Source organism: Akebia trifoliata, chromosome 8 (genome assembly GCF_017979445.1).
Source record: "Akebia trifoliata isolate Shusen 1 chromosome 8, ASM1797944v1, whole genome shotgun sequence".
NCBI classification, from domain to species: Eukaryota; Viridiplantae; Streptophyta; class Magnoliopsida; order Ranunculales; family Lardizabalaceae; genus Akebia; species Akebia trifoliata.
The window spans coordinates 16,061,875-16,079,588 of record NC_141382.1 but is presented as its reverse complement, the minus strand read 5'-3'; the positions used below and the strand labels follow the sequence as shown (position 1 = coordinate 16,079,588).

The 17,714-nt window shown below is 33.7% G+C and overlaps 1 long non-coding RNA gene across 1 annotated transcript; it reads left to right on the top strand.

The window, feature by feature from the left end:
• Positions 1–3,202: 3,202 nt before the first annotated feature.
• On the top strand, positions 3,203–6,185 carry LOC147396277 (uncharacterized). The gene is made up of 4 exons (XR_015180642.1): positions 3,203–3,556; positions 5,334–5,476; positions 5,588–5,642; positions 5,747–6,185. It is a non-coding gene; the product is annotated as an uncharacterized LOC147396277 (long non-coding RNA).
• The last annotated feature ends 11,529 nt before the right edge of the window (positions 6,186–17,714 follow it).

Sequence of the window (17,714 nt, the reverse complement as noted above, 5' to 3'; positions counted from 1 at the left end):
ATCATCCTCACAAAAAATCAGCCCATTCCAAACATTTTTGCCCATATAAGACAAAACACGTTGTCTATATGTGTGTTGAAATGGTTGTCGTTTGAACCTGACCCATATATATATATAGGGAAATGTTCAGCAACAAACATTTTGACAAACATTTTGGCAAAACATTTTTCAAAATATGGGTTAGAGGTTTTGGAATGGGCTGATTTTTGGTGAGGATGATCTCTTCGGTGAGGAGATCATCATCACCAAAAATCAGCCCATTCCAAAACCTCTTACCCATCAAAAATGGCTTACAAAAAATGGACGGTCCACGATTTCCCAACTTGTAAACATGGGGTTAGAAGTTTTGGAATGGGCTGATTTTTGATGAGGATGATCTCCTCACCATAGAGATCATGCTCATCAAAAATCAGCCCATTCCAAAACCTCTAACCCATGTTTTGAAAAATGTTTTGCCAAAATGTTTGTTGCTAATAGGGACCCATATATATATATGTAATATATATATATATATATATGGGTCCCGTTCGCCACCCTTAGTTTTACCACACACTTTAACAAACGCGTTTTGTCTTACATGGGTTAGAAGTTTCGGAATGAGCTGATTTTTGGTGAGGATGATCTCTATGGTGAGGAGATCATCCTCACCAAAAATCAGCTCATTCCAAAACTTCTAACCCCATCAAAAATGGTTTACAAAAAATGGACGGTCCACGATTTTTCAACGTGTAAACATGGGGCTAAACATTTCGGAATGGGCTGATTTTTGGGGAGGATGATCTTCTAATCATAGAGATCATCCTCACCAAAAATCAGCTCATTCCAAAACTTCTAACCCATGTAGGACAAAAAACGTTTGTTAAAGTGTGTGGTAAAACTTAGGGTGCTGAACATTTCCCTATATATATATATATGGGTGGCGTTCAAGGGCCAACTTTTTAGCAAACTTTTTGGCAAAACATTTTTCAAAACATAGGTTAGAGGTTTTGGAATGGGCTGATTTTTGGTGAGGATGATTTCTACGGTGAGGAGATCATCATCACCAAAAATCAGCCCATTTCAAAACTTCTAACCCCATCAAAAACAGTTTATAAAAAATGGACGGTCCACAATTTTTCAACTTGTAAACATGGGTTAGAAGTTTTGGAATGGGCTGATTTTTGGTGAGGATGATCTCCTCACCGTAGAGATCATCCTCACAAAAAATCAACCCATTCCAAAACCTCTAACCTATGTTTTGAAAAATGTTTTGCCAAAAAGTTTGCTAAAAAGTTGGCCCTTGAACGCCACCCTATATATATATATAGGGAAATGTTCAGCAACAAACATTTTGGCAAAACATTTTTCAAAATATGGGTTAGAGGTTTTGGAATGGGCTGATTTTTGGTGAGGATGATCTCTTCGGTGAGGAGATCATCATCACCAAAAATCAGCCCATTCCAAAACCTCTTACCCATCAAAAATGGCTTACAAAAAATGGACGGTCCACGATTTCCCAACTTGTAAACATGGGGCTAGAAGTTTTGGAATGGGCTGATTTTTGATGAGGATGATCTCCTCACCATAGAGATCATCCTCACCAAAAATCAGCCCATTCCAAAACCTCTAACCTATGTTTTGAAAAATGTTTTGCCAAAATGTTTGTTGCTGAAAGGGACCCTTATATATATGGGTCCCTTTCAGCAACAAACATTTTGACAAACATTTTGGCAAAACATGGGTTAGAGGTTTTGGAATGGGCTGATTTTTGGTGAGGATGATCTCTAAGGTGAGGAGATCATCCTCACCAAAAATCAGCCCATTCCAAAACTTCTAGCCCTATGTTTACAAGTTGAAAAATCGTGGACCGTCCATTTTTTGTAAACCATTTTTGATGGGTTAGAAGTTTTGGAATGGGCTGATTTTTGGTGATGATGAACTCCTCACCGTAGAGATCATCCTCACCAAAAATCAGCCCATTCCAAAACCTCTAACCCATATTTTGAAAAATGTTTGCCAAAATGTTTTTGCTGAACATTTCCCTATATATATATATATATATGGGAAATGTTCGGCATCAAACATTTTGACAAACATTTTGACAAACATTTTTAAGCCGTCGGATATCGTATAATCGGATGGATCAGATTCAATTTAACGTATAAATAGTAAGTTATATAATATTTACAGCGCCACCCTTCTTCTTTCATGTATTTAGTGCCCCATCCCTATATCTTTAAAACCATAAGTAATTTTTACAGAGAGTGAGAACTCTCTCCTTCTATTTATCAAAAAAAAAAAAAAAAACTCTTTCCTTCTCTCTCTCTCGACAGACGCCTTCTCTCTCACTCTCTCAAACCCTCTCTCGATCTCACTCTCTCCTTCTCTCACTCTCTCAAACCCTCTCTCGATCGATAGAACTCCTCTCTCTCACTCTCTTTCACTCTCTCTCTCTCTCTCTATCTCTCTCTCATTTTCTCTCGGTCTCTCTCTCATTCTCGCTCGGTCTCTCACTCGCTCTCGATCTCGCTCTTATTCTCTCATTCTCTTTCGTCGATGGAGTTGCAGAGAGGTCAAAGTTCCAGGCGTTCGTGCTTCGTCGATGGAGTTGCAGAGAAGTCGAAGTTGCAGCCGTTTGTGCTTCGTCGATGGAGGTCAGTCGCTCGTATTTTGTGAGAGAATCAAAGAATCGCCGAACGAGAGAGATGGTGCTGTCGAGGTAGTTGCGAGAGCGAGAATGAGAGAGCTTGAGCAAGAGGGTTTCATGAGAGAATCAAGGAATGAGAGAGTGAGAGCAAGAGGGGTTACTACTTGATTCTGTCGAGAGAGGAAATGAGAGAGTTCTCATTCTCTATTTTTTTTTTTTTTTTAAAATTGACAGGGAGGACGCACTAATATACAAAATTTTGAGGGATGGCGTTGTAAAATCCTTCACTTAAACCCGATCACCCGTTGTTTGAATCTCGACCGCCCATTTCGTTGTTATCTAACGCACGAAAAATGTTTGCCAAAATGTTTGTCAAAATGTTTTGTGCCGAACGGGACCCTATATATATATATAGGGAAAGGGTTAGCAGCCAAAATCTCAGACTAACATTCATACAACTTATCGTGATCGTTGGATCACGATAGATCTAACGGCGCAAATCGGATTGAGAATTTGTAAACCCACGTGTATATAATCTCACTTAAAATTTCTAAAAATTATAAACACCTCCCCGAGCCAAAATCTCGTATTTCTCTCCTCTTTCCTCTTTTCTCTCTTCTCTCTTCTCTTTCATTTTAGGCTCTAACTCAAACCCTAATGCCTTAAACGATCGAAATCTCAAATTTCTCTCCTCTTTTCTCCTCGTTTTACCTCAAACCCTAACCCTCTTCCTCTCTATTGCGACAACGACAACTCAAATTTCTATTTGGATCTCTTCTCTTCTATAAGCCCTAACCCCAAACCCTAGTTTCGTTGTCTTCTCCACTCAATGACGACAATGGAGATGGCTTCACCTTAGATTGAGGGTATTTGCAACATCGGCTTCTTATCCTACGCACCCATTTCAACGCTCCTTTTTTACTTTCGAAGGTTAGTTCTTTTGCCCTTTCGTTTTTAATTCAAAATGTTCATGTTTTCTCCATTTTTTTTTCATTCAATTCAATTGAAGAACAAGAATTTTGAGAATCAAAAGCATCCTAATCAGATAAAGGTGAATCGATGTCCATGTCAGAACTCCAACTCCAGAACAGGAATTTTTATTTATTTATTTTATTGATAACTATGGTATTCTGTAAGAATCGATGTCTATGTCAGAAATCCAACTCTAGAACATGAGATTCGATAGTGATAAATTTCTTAAGAAATCGACAAAGAATTAGTGCACATCTTGGGATGCCGTTAGTAGAAGTTGATGTGGCAATGGAAGCTCTCTTTATTTTCATTTTTCTTTTAGGGGTGGGGTTAATCTTATCCCAATTCATATGTAATCAACAACGAATTTGCTAACAAGATCTCCTAACTGAGGTTAGCCTGTCTAAAATTTTCAATGTTTACATCTTGTCTTAAGTATTTTCTTTACACCATAGAACCTAATGATTTGTGTGAAATCATGTATATTTGATATACATAGGAGGTATTTTATTTCTTCTCGTTTGAGTTAAATAAATTTATTTTAACTATAATTTGCAAAAATTTTTAGCATATTGTCTATTTCATTCTTTTTATTTATAGATAAGAGTGTTATCTATTCCAGATTTCACTAATCTGTTGAATTGTGCCAATCTGCTTGATCTTATTATGACTCATGACCTGCTTATAATCCATTGTTATGAATGATATGATTTGTTCTGTTGTAAGGCATTCATTTGTGCTTTATTGCCATGGTTAGCAACATTATGAGGTTTTACTTAGTGAGTGACATATACATTAGAAGGTCTCTAGGCTCAAATTCATTTTTTAAAAATTGATAAACTAATACCATTGATGGGATTCATCCCCAATTGCTTCTTATATGGTTTCCAAAGTTTCTATCCCAATATGGTTCCTAACCCATGAAAGAAACTGCAAGCAATAAAACTTTATTTCCCAATTTAACTTCGATTAGAGTTTCCAATAGGATTGAAATTTAGAAAGTCCAAGTATTTCTAGAAACCCAACTATGTGAGCCACATACCAGAAAAATCTTACAGTTTAATCTAAGAATTGCTAGTTCCAGTTATTTTATTTCTATGATTGTGATCTTTGACTCCTGCAATATAATTTTCATTTTTCTTCATTGTCCGCTCTTTGAGTGGAATAACTTATTTGTTTGTTTATGGATACCATAAAATCAAATAAATTATGCTACTTGTTACTTTTTCTGCCTTCGGAAGTTTTACTTTGTGCTGAACTGCATAATATGATTAGCTCATTATGAAATCCATGGATTAGAGGTTTATTATTCAGAATAAATTTATTATTCTTGAAAAGTTTATATTTCGAGAAAATTAGTTACTTGAAATAAAAGGTAGAATCATATTAGAAGTCTAGAGTCTATTTGAACCTATGTAAGGGTTAATTTTCATTATGTTTTTCAGATTTTATTATGAATTTCAGGGTTATTTCTCTTGTTTTGCTCTATGGATGCAAGGTTACTTTATCCAAGGAGAAAGACATTGAACTTCTCTTTCTAACCACGATTCCACTATGTCACACATGCATACACACAACCTCCCTCACTGTGACATAACAATAAGAGAAGATACACAAAAAACATTATCTCTAGACACAAATGATGATGAAAGAAAAAAAATCATATTCATGAAAGAAAATATTATCACTTGTAAAATTTTCTTATATGTATTTTTTTTGTAATTTTTCAATGCAGACACCTTTACAAACTCCCATTCAAACATTCTTGCTGGGAACTGTAGACACTCGTATTACATTCCCACACCTAGTGAATATTTTATTGTAAACGATAATGGCGGTGTGACCGAGGTGAAACCTGGAAGGCTTGCTTCATATATGGTAATTTTTTATCTTTAATGAATATTTGCTCCTTTATATGAAGCAAAATATCTATTTAGTTGTGGAATTAATGATGAAGTAAATGTTGATATCTGTACCTTGATTTCGCAGCAACCATCTTCTCCTTGGATAAACCAAAAACCTCTTGGTGTTGATGTTAATGTCCGTAAGTATAATAGGCTTGACTAAAGAAATTACAATGGTTTAATTTTTTTAAAAATAATTGGGGACAACCAAAGTTTTTTTACCAATAGGGTTTGCATATTGTAGCTTATGTGGAGGGGCGGGATAAGGTGGACAAAGGAAGTTCTCATCAATCGATGACATAGGTGGTCCTTTTCCTTAGATAACATTGAGAAAGAGGGAAGAGTTGCTCCAGGTACTGGCCAGAGATATCGACCTCAGAGATTTGATTACCTAGCTCTCAAGTATGCTCTTAGATGGAAACGTTGTGCTGGTAAGACAGTCAAGAGCGAACTGTCAAAATTTGAACTGGGCTCGTGGATCTCGGAATTGGCACTAAGTGCTTGTTCACAGTCTATTTATCTTCTCACTTGGGGAGGTTTGATATTGATTTGTAGGTTTGCAAGGATACCTCGAGAATAATCCTGGTGGTACACCTTCCTTTTTTCTAAGGCAGACATGTTATAATGATGTAAACTCTAACTGCAATCTACATTTTAAGAAAATAAAGGCGCTTAATTAATCATGTAAGCTCATATCCCTGTCCAACTCAAGTCAATCTTACATAAGTACTCAACTTTTCAAGGCACTTAATCATTTATGAGCCAAACTTGAGTTTGTTTCTGACTACACAAGGCAGAGTCAAACTTGGGCATGTTCTGAACTTGATTTATATGTTTCTGCAATAATTCTTTTTTTTTCGGTCATTAAATTCATTAGAGAATAGAATTAGGAATGGATTAAGTTGATTACATTGTAAGCATTGCTCGATTTTATATCCAAAATAATGTCAGTGTTTAGATCAAAGGGCAAAAGAACTCTATATGTGAAAATTTGTTGGTTGCACTACATTTATGATAACCAAGGTTTTAGAATCTTTGATTCCACTCAATAGCTCATATACCTTTAACCTGCTGGAGTTGATACAAGAGTAAACTTTCGTGTTCATAAAACATTGATCCTTCGTTTTAACAGAAATAATCATATTGACTAAGTAAAGGAAAATTACATCATCCCATAGCACATTTATTTTTATATACATAATTATAAAGTTATCAGTGTTTTTTAGAACTAATTGTAAAGGAGAAACCTCAATTTGCATTATATACACGACAAAGTTAAATTCAATTTTCATCTCGATTGAAGTGAAGTAATTGTTGATATAAGGGGAATGATTTATCTGATTCCAAGACTGACTGTACAAGTGACTGAAGTGGCACTGATTCTTCCTCCCTCCAATTTCAGTCTGGCTAGCAACTTCGATAAAGTGACGCCGATTCCTACCTTCCTTGCAAGATTACCCATGACTTCTTTACTCATCATTGTTTATTTACATCGGTGAACTCACCTTGAGAAGACTTTTCTAACCTCAAACAACTCCAAATAAGACTTCCAAGATCACCAAGAAAATCACAATCACAAAGGTGGCTCTTCTCAAGTAGAGCAACTTAAACACACTACCATCATACATACATGGAGAACATCAAAACCTTTCTGAATAAGGTGATCTATTAAGTGATTAAAATCACCATTAAATATTTTCCATATAATCCCATCATCGACAATGTCAATCAATCGCATAAACACCCAATACATGGAATTTTAAAGAACATGCAGTGGACGATTTTATTTACAATAAAAAAAAAGTGATAAAAGGAACACACCTCATCACAAAGCAAGAAATATGGTGTATAAAGTTTCCTGATCAGGTTAGTATTGTACTAATCTTCAATAAATCCTTTGTAGATAGACTCAACACTAAGGAGACCCCTTTCTGAATTCACTCTTCCCATAGTTATCCAAGATTTGTTAAGTGAAAATGAGTCGTCCAATCCATAAGAATTCATCCAAAGATCTCTAATTAATAATATAATTAGCATAGGCATGATTCATATTGAAAGATCTATCCCTTGAAACAAACCTTGGAGAAGAGAACGTCCTTATGGCGATCTCCATTGGAAATATTCTGAAACCCGTCTATATAACTAAAATTGGTTGTTTTGTCGGCATTTTGTTCTGGAACAAGTTGCTGCGGCAAGTGTACTAGCACAGTGTAAATATGAAGCATACATCTAGACCAACTAATGGTGGGTTACTCTATGCTTATTCTACTCCTACTTATAACGTCCACACGAATATCTTCTTAGATTTTCTTATGAATTGTTCATACTTTGAAGACCATCCTCACAAAATCTGAATCCATTCTGACATAATTATGATTAACAGAGGTATATTGATACACCAATACTTATGTAATAATATTGCATTAATTCTTAAATGAAAATTAATCATGAGAGGTATCATACCATATGAGAGGACCATGACCATATCACTATCTATAACAGTTGGAACTCTGTGAGCTATGATTATCACAGTGCAATTTGAAAATTCGTGCCTAATAACTCTCTATAGAATTGCATTTATTGTCAAGTTGATATTGTTGCTTCATTTAGGACAAGAATTCTATTTATTTTAAGTAGTACTCTTCCAAGGCAGAATAATTGACGCTGCCCAGCACTCCAATTGTCCCCTTCATCACTTACTATTGGACAAACCCAAATGAGAATGAGAGCTCTACACTGCTTACAATACTTAGATTGATCAAATAATTGTCTTTCTAGATTAATAAAATTCAATTCACTTGAGAAGTCAAGAACGATTGGAAGTTTACTAATTGTAGTCTTTAGCTGGCATTTCTCTATAGCCTGTAATGAATAATCGAATGGTCCTCAGTATTTGGATTTCTAATTGTTCTATTTAATTAATCTGAATTGAATGGTTCTTCAATATTTATAAAGAACATGACATGACGATTACTAGAAGATTAGAATCAGTTTGTCTTACCTCCCATATTTGTTGGTCAGAATAGAGGCCTAGAGGATCCAAATTAGTTCAAACCGTATCCTTGAAAAGAGTTGGTTCTTGAGGAATGATGCTAAGCTTCAATCTCAAATCTCTTAGACCCATGAAGATTTCTAAGCACCAGTTATTTTTGTGAAACAATGAAATATTATCTCAATCAACTTTAATAGCTCTGTGCTGATATTGGTAAAATACTTTACAATATTTATAATCTAAAAAAGTATTAAAGTGCCACCTTGGTGAGGTGGTAAAGTCTGTGCGTGGTAATACCATAGATCTAGGATAAAAAAATCTGCCCTCACACTTACGCCTACCAGAAATATAATAATATTAATATAAACTGAATGCAAAAGTTAGTCATAAAAATGGTGGAAACAACTACTAGGACAATAGCGAGGGTGAAGAATCCTCTAAGATAAGTATTAAACTGATGGGATGAAATTTATTTATTTATTTATTTGAACAAATATACAATAGCTCAAAATAAGACATGAAGGATTATATTGTATAAGAAGGCCATAGTATGAGCAGACACTTACTCGAAAAATTGTAGTAGCTTTGGAAAGTAATAATCGATGTTCTGGTGACTCCATTTTCCCACTTAAAAGTTGCCATTGTACATCATCTCCAACTTCATCAGTTTGGCCTTTCTCAAGAAGCTTCATATTTATTGTATTTGAAAGTGAAGCAGGAATCACCTTTGGCCCACTAAATTTTTTGTCTTGTATGTGACATGAACAAAATTCCTCCTAAGTAATTATCCCATCACTCTCGTCGTAACCCATTGCATTAAGTACCATTCCTTGACTAACTTTTACACCTAACATGTACTTCAACTTGTCTATCACTCCATGTAAGAACCAACAACCAACAGGCCATCCATAAGTCGATATCCCCTTAAACACCAAATATGGAAAAGATTTCGAAAGTACTGCACTCTACAAACAAAGAAAAAAACATAAATAAGTATTAGAAATAGTCATAATTCAATGAAAAATGTGATCAAGAAAAGAAAGCGTCAACTTGAATTGTGAACTTTGCGAATTGTTTTTTCTCCAACCCGTAAGCATTCAATGGTGTTGTACTCCCTGCAAGATAAGCCACATTGTTTCCATTGCAGTTAAATCCGAAACCAAGCCTCTCTGAGATTTCTAATCCCCTTCCTTCTGATTGAAACAAAATATTGGTTGTACCAAATACCCCAACTACGAAAGAAGAATTTTAATTTTTTTTTACTTTATATCAGAAACTAAATTAGTATTCTAAACATGTTATAACAAAGGAAGATCATTATTTATTTTTTTTAATTTTCAAAATTCTATCTATAAGACAATTTTCACCAATCAAAATCGTCATGATGAACTTTGTGCACAACGCAAACTAATCAGTATGGACATTTCTAACCTTATAAAATGTGAACAAGCACTTAGTGCCAATTCCGAGATCCACAAGTCCAGTTCAAATTTTGACAGTTTGCTCTTGGTTGTCTTACCAGCACGGCGTTTCCATCTAAGAACATACTTGAGAGTTAGGTAATCAAATTTCTGAGGTCAATACCTCTAGCCAGTACCTTTTGTTGCATAATTTAAGAAAATTACAAATTAAATAATGTGATGCAATAAATACCATAAACATCATAGCAAAAGATATTAAAGAAAACACGAATGATTACCAATTGTTTAATGCAAAGGAAATGCCTCGTGATCACTTTCCATATCCTGGTCCAATTCTTATATATCATCATTATCTAAGGAAAACATAATAAATAAGACTGTTTGTCCTAATTTATTCGATTAGTTAAAAATATGAAACTAAGAATTTAACTTAAAAAAAAGAATTACAATTACCTTGGATAGTAGAATTTATCTTTTTTCTCTTTGGATTTGTAGGAAATATTCGTTTGTCGTATCCAAGTTTGTGACATAGTGATCATTTTCTTTTCTTCTTTTGTTGGCTCAACTCAATACCACTTTTCAATCTACTCGTACTATCAACATTTTCCTTTCCTTTCTCATCTTTCTTCCTACCCTTTGTTTACGAGATGTTTGGGTCCAGAAGTAACACTTTTTTTTTCTTCTTCTGTTGGTTCAACTCAATACCACTTTTCAATTTACTCGTACTATCAACATTTCCCTTTCCTTTCTCATCTTTCTTCCTATCCTTTGTTTGCAAGATGTTTGGGTCTAGAAATAACAATTGAGATGGGTGTTTATTACATTGTGCATGTCTGCTTTCAATTGCATGAACCACAATACTTGACATTTCTTCATATTGAATTTCGTAAATTTGTTGAGATAATTCATTTAAAGTATTCATGAACAATGTATATGCTTTCATTGAAGGTGTTGCAAAACTGGCCAATTTAGTAGCTTGTTGATACATATTGGCAAATCTCTATGTGTCTGATAGTTTTTTCCCATCGCTCGTTATTTATGCATTCATCATCCTAAATTTGTTAGTCCCTTGTCGTCATCTTTCAAGAATAAAATGTGACGGTATATCTTCAATGTCAAGGTGTGCAAATACCTTTAAAGAATGTCGACAAAGAATTCCAAGAAACTCAAATTGTTTACATTCGCATGTATCCTTGTAGGTATCCAAATTGAATTTCAAAAGAAACTCTTCATACTCGCCACACTTAGTTTTCACTAAAAATGTTTGAAATCCATGTTCCATTTCTTTTCTTTCAACTTTATACCGAAAAACTTGGACCCATTCTTCCTTAAATTTGTCAAACATAACTTTAATATAAACTTTTGAGGCATACTTCAAAAGTAACTCGTTGTTATTAACATATTGAAACTTGTACTCTGTCTCATAATCCAAATTACTCTCCTTTTTCATAATATGCTTGAGCACTTTTTCATACTTGTCAATAAATTCTCCGAAATTTATTTTCGAATTAACAAATCCATCAAAGAATGCATTAATTCTTTCGCTACGCGTAGTGGTATTCATACTAGTAAAAAAAGTGCTCCGATTATAAGTAAGCACCTAAGATTCCCGTATCTGAAATAATTGTTGAAGCCATTCATTTCCTTCTAATCCATTTTTCTCAATCACACTATTCCATTGCTTTTCAAACTTGTCTCCTGTGTATGTCGATCAAATACATTTTTCTGTCTCACTTCTGAAATCAGAACCTTCAAAGTATTTATGAGATAAGTTCTCTACAAACTTCTTCCTGATGTGCCAAATACATAGGCAATGACTTGTGTTATGAAAAACTTTGGCAATTGCATTTCTCATTGCTAAATCTTGATCTATGATTATCGAAATTGTATGTCATCCTCTCATAGCTTGAAGCCAAGTCTCAAATAACCATATGAAAGTAGTTTCTGTTTCATCTTGTAGAAGAGCGCATCCAAATTGGATAGATTGACAATGATGATTTACTCAAGTAAATGGAGCAAACAACATCTCGTACTTATTTGTCCTATAAGTCGTATCAAATATAACGATATCACTGAAATACTCATATGATAATCTTGACCTAGCATCCACCCAAAAAAAGTTTATCACCCTCCTATCATCATCGTACTGTATTGCATAGAAAAATTATAAATTTTCATTTTATTTTTTCATGAAGTAATTGAGTACAAAATTTGCGTCTCCTTTTTCTAACTCCTTATGCCTAACATCCCTTAGGTGGTTGTAACAATCTCTTTCATTGAAACCAATCAAATCCCCACCAAGAATTCTTAAAACTTTATTAACTTGAATATTTTTCTCTTTGTAATATTTTAACTAAATCTTTAGTTATTTTCGGCATACTTCAATTTGATCTCATTTTCATTATCCTCATTGGTGTGACTAACTTGTGATTATGACTGTCATTGAAGAAAGACACTTTCTATTTTGTTGTATATTTATCGAATACGATGCGCATGTATGCCTCACATCCACATTTAAAAGTTGAACAAATTTTTGTAATCTTCTTTTTGTCCCATTCATTTCCATGTGTTATCGTCTCTTCTTGCACCTTCGAGGCATGTTTACATTCGTGTATACAAACATATGTTACTCCAGTCACCTAATTTGAACCCAGTAATATTTTATTTATAGTTCGTACACGAATGCAAAAACCTTCCTGACGTGCATAATCTTCATAGTATTTTTTCGCTTCCTCAATAGTATAAAAGAGTATTTAACTTTTCAACATCTTTGCTAGGACTTTAGAATTGAATATGTTCCCCAATATCTACTTGGATAGCCGATGATGATCCTACGTTTTCATCAATAGGGACACTCCCCAAATTTTCACCGATAAGCAAATTCCCCATATCTTTATCGATATGCACATTCTCAAAATTTTCATTGATAGGCACACTCTCACACTTCTCAACGTCAGTCGTTGTAGACACCCCATTATTGCATCTGCCTAATTCGACAATTCATCACCCGATTTTGGTGGATTCCTAATGATGAATATAAAAGAACTCGAAGGCTTGTGAGTATTTCTTGATTCGTTCCGTTTCTAGTCTTTTCATCCCCCCTACTCGTTACTACTCGACCTAGAAATTTACGCACGCTTAGGATCGCTACACCTTACACCCGACTTAGTAAGCACGTACGCATAGGTTCGTTACACAATTCGATAACTTAGAGACCTCGCTACGCTAGAAAAATATAATTTTAGAACTTAGAAATACTCACACAGTGACTGAAAGAAACCTTACGATAAAATTCAAAAAAAAATCTGTAAAAAAATCATCAAAATGATGAAAATACCCTTCATAAATTTTGGATCTCCGAAAAGTCTCGAAAGTACCTCCATTGCACTCAGAATGTGATTTCGAATCTAACGGGACCCAAATCGATGAAAGCAGAGAAATTTATAAAAATTTGTAAAAAATCATCAAAATGACGAAAATACCCCTCTTATACCTCGAACCTCCGAAAAACCTCGAAAGTATCTCCATTGCACTCAGAATATGATTTCGAGTCTAACGAGACCCAAATTGATGGAAACAGAGAAGATCGAGAAAAATCTGTAAAAATCGCCAAAAGACCAAAATACCCCTCAATATCCAACTCTACAATTTAGAGATCCCGATCCCTAGGACAATGTAATCAAAATTGAAATCCAATCTAAACTAAAAATAAAATTAAAATTAAAAATTAAACAATTCAAATTAAAATCAAACAATTCAAATTAAAATCAAACAATTAAATTAAAATTGAACAATTAAATCCAATAAAAAAATTTCAAATTAAAAAAAATAATAATAATAAAAAAAATTCGATCAACCAAAATAAAAATTTCAAGTAATCAAGCATCAAAATTGAACTCAAATTCTATCAATAAATTTAAAATTTAAAAACGAACCCAATCTAAAATCAAATTAAAACTCAAAACTTAACCAATCGAAACAAAATCAAACTGACCAACAACCAATAATAAAATCAAAATTCAAATTAAATTTTAATCGAAATTCAAAATTTAAAATCAAATACAAATTCAAATGTAATTTAAAACATCAAATTGAAATTCAAATCAAAATGTCGATTCAAATAAAAAAATTTTGAAATCAACCAATCGGAAGAAAAATTAAATCGACCAATCACGACTCATTGGCGGAGAGTTACCGTAGTACGAGTAGCGTAGGATCCCCCTCTCTCATTCTTTAACAAAATAAAAGAAAAAAAAATTCAAAAATAAAAAAAGAAGAAGAAACCACGTTTCTTCTTCTTCCCCACGTGTTCCACTTCTTCTTTTCCAACTTCTCTCTTCACCCACACAACACCCACTTTCTTCCCCACTCCTTCTTCCTACTCTCACATTTTGATGAGGAACACTATTATAAAAGAGAAGGGAAGCAACGAATTAGAAGAGAGATTTTTTTTGCTTAGCTGCCATTGAAAAAAAAAAACCTGCAACTTTTTTTTCTCCATTTAAAAATCTGTTGTGGCCTCCCTCATCTCCACGCTTTCTTCTCTAACATTCCTTCTTCTCTCTACCTTGCATTTCTACCCTTCTCTATCTTTTCCCTCTCCATAAATTTAAAAAAAAACATTTTTTGAGCTGCCTCCATTAAAAAACAGCACCCCTTCATGTCCATAAAAAAAAAAACAGCAACTCTTCTTCTCCATTTTTTTTTTAAATCTGCTATAGCCTATCTCCACTTCATCTCCCTCACTCCAAATTTGTCTTTGCTGTCCCACATTTTTTAGAGAGGAAGAAGAAAAAAAAGAAAAAAAAAAACCTGCAACTCTCCTTCGTTGCACCATTAAAATCAGTCACATTTTCTCCTCCATTAACGCCCCCATTGCTGCCCCCTTGGTCCTTCAACATCTCAGCAACATTGCCACCATTTTCTCCTCCATTAACAGCCCCTTCTCTCTCATCTTCTCCATTAAAAACCATAAAAAAAACAACCATTCAAAAAGAAAATAAAAATGTGTCTATTGTTGCCCTTCACCACCTTTTAGACATTTTCTTTTACTTTTTTTTATTCTAAAAAAAAAAAAGAGACATTCGTTTTAGATTACCATTATCAACTCCAATAGCTACCTTCGGATTCTATTGAACTCGACGTTCACGCTTAAGTCATCGCAACACTTCATTTGGTTCTTTTTTTGAAGGAATCCACGCTTCCGAAATTATTTGGCAAAGGTAAACTTTTTTTAATTTCATTTTATTTTATTTATTTGTTTATTTATTTTTACTGTTTCTTGATTTAGTATGCATCTAAACTAATTCATTGATTTTTGGGGTATACGTGGCACTAATGACAATTTTCGAGTTTTTGAAATATTAGTGTATCAATTCGCCCATATTTTTTTGATTAATAGATCGATTGAATGAATTCACATATACTAAGTTGATGGACCAGCTCATTGGGTGTTAATATTTATCAGATTGATTCGTCACTTTTTGATGTTGTTGGGTCAACTCATTAATGTTGATATTAATCGACTCAATAAAAATTAATGGTGTACATGAAACATAAAAATAAAAAATCGAATTTCACAATAAAAATTGCGAGTCGATTCGCTAATTTTGGGAACATTGAAAATTCGAATATATTTTATTTTAGATTAGGCATGTGGGTTAAATCACCGATTTAATACACGTGGCGATTAAAAAAATATTAAGATTCTTTTGATTAACAAATTGCGAGTCGACTCGCTGATTTTTTGGTACATTGAAAATTTGATTCGATTTTTTTAGAAATTGTGCATGCGGGTTAATTCACCGATTTAATACATGTGGCGATTTTGAAAATAATCAAATATTATTTTGATTAACAAATTTTAAGTCGACTCACTAATTTTGGGGACATTGGAAATTTGATTCGATTTTCTATGAAATTGGACATGTGAGTTGACTCACTGATGTTAATACACGTGGCAATCCAAAAATCGTATTTCTTTGATTAATAATTTGTGAGTTAACTTGCTAATTTTAGGATGTACGTGGCAATTCAAAAATCGGATTTCTTTGATTAATAATGTATGAGTCAACTCACTACTTTAGTGTACGTGACGATTCAGAAATCAAATTTCTTTGATAAATATCATCAATGAGCCAATTCATTAATTTCATGTACGTGGCATTGAAAATCCTTTTTCTATTATTCAAAGTATGATCGAATTGATCCATTAATTTTTGGTGTCATGTATACCTCATTAAATCATGTAATTATTTTAACCGTAGGATTTGTTTAGTAAATCCGATGCAATTTGATGATGATTGGACCCTAATTTGACCTTTAGTCTTTGAATGTTGACCGTAGGATATTTTTGGATCGCAGTAGATACTGATCATCTTGATCAGGCGGGTTTGGTGCCTAACACCTTCCGAAATCCGTAACCTGACCCGTTACCCATCTCTATGATCTACGGACCAACCCATATCCATTTGGAGTTAATTTTAGTTCCTAGACCTAAGCTAGGTGGCGACTCTCCATTTCTTAAAAAATCCCCGAGATACATAGAACGGACCCCTAATTCGCTATTTAGCGGACGACAGCGGGGGTCGAGGCGATTTCAGTCGTATCCATGATAACTCCTAGGAAATAACCAATTATCTTAAACAAATATATAGGGATAAATAAAATTTATTAAATGAGTCAGTAACAACAATTCTTTAAGGGTACAATTGGGAGAATATACCAATTCATAAATCGGATTGAAACTAAGGGCGTGTTTGGATACCAGGAGTAGAACTACTGTTCCAAAGAGCAGGAGCTGGAATACTTTGTGGTGGAGCTGGAAAAGTAATTATGTGCAGAAATGGTGTTTGGCAATAAACTCTGTGAAGTACTTTTGTGCTGGAAGTCTATTTGGGAACAATACTGACTTTTCATGCCTTCTAGAAAAAAGACCAGAATACCCTTATATTATACTAGTTACTGTTTTTTATTTTTTAGTATCATAATATGCCTTCAAACTATACTGTTTTTGACATTTTAACTATAAATATTAATATAATATAATATAATAAATATTAATATAATATAACATAATATTTTAATATTAATATAATGTGTTTAAAACGGGGTATTTTCGTAGAAAATTAATAAAACGGGGTATTTCGGTAAAATGAGCCGTTAGAATATTACTCCCTGCAAGATGCGAAATTGAGAAGTAGGTTTTAGTGACTTTTTCATAAAGAGCAATTTTTTGCTCTTGCGTGGAGTAATTCTTCGAAAGAGTTGTTTATCTAAATTATCTAAACGACTTCTAACTCCCCGCAAGAGTCAGAAGTAGCCAAGGAGTCCTATCCAAACGCCATCTAAGATTCCAAGCATCAAGAACTGAGTCAGGGAGAAAAGGATACATCAAATAAATAGTTAACATATTAATTTGCTAAAGTCAAATCTACAGATACAATTGAGGACATAAATCTTCAAATTTTATAGGGATAAATATAATCTATTAAATGAGTCAGAAATGTGATTTCAAAATCTTTTTGTTTGTATCTCTGACAATATTTGAAAATATTTAGTCACTACTCATTACTAAAGTTAGATTTAAGGTACTTTCGATGGACAATTAGGGTTGGTATTTAGTACTTAGGTGGTAGTGTTTTTGTTATAATTCATATGAAAATTATAAGGAAGACTTGACATTGCGTAACAAAATTTTCAATTAAGATTTTGGTTCTTTTAAGAAATTGTAGCTATTACCGTGAAATCCTCGTGGAATATTCATATGAGAAGAAGAAGATGAACTAAATTTATGAAGA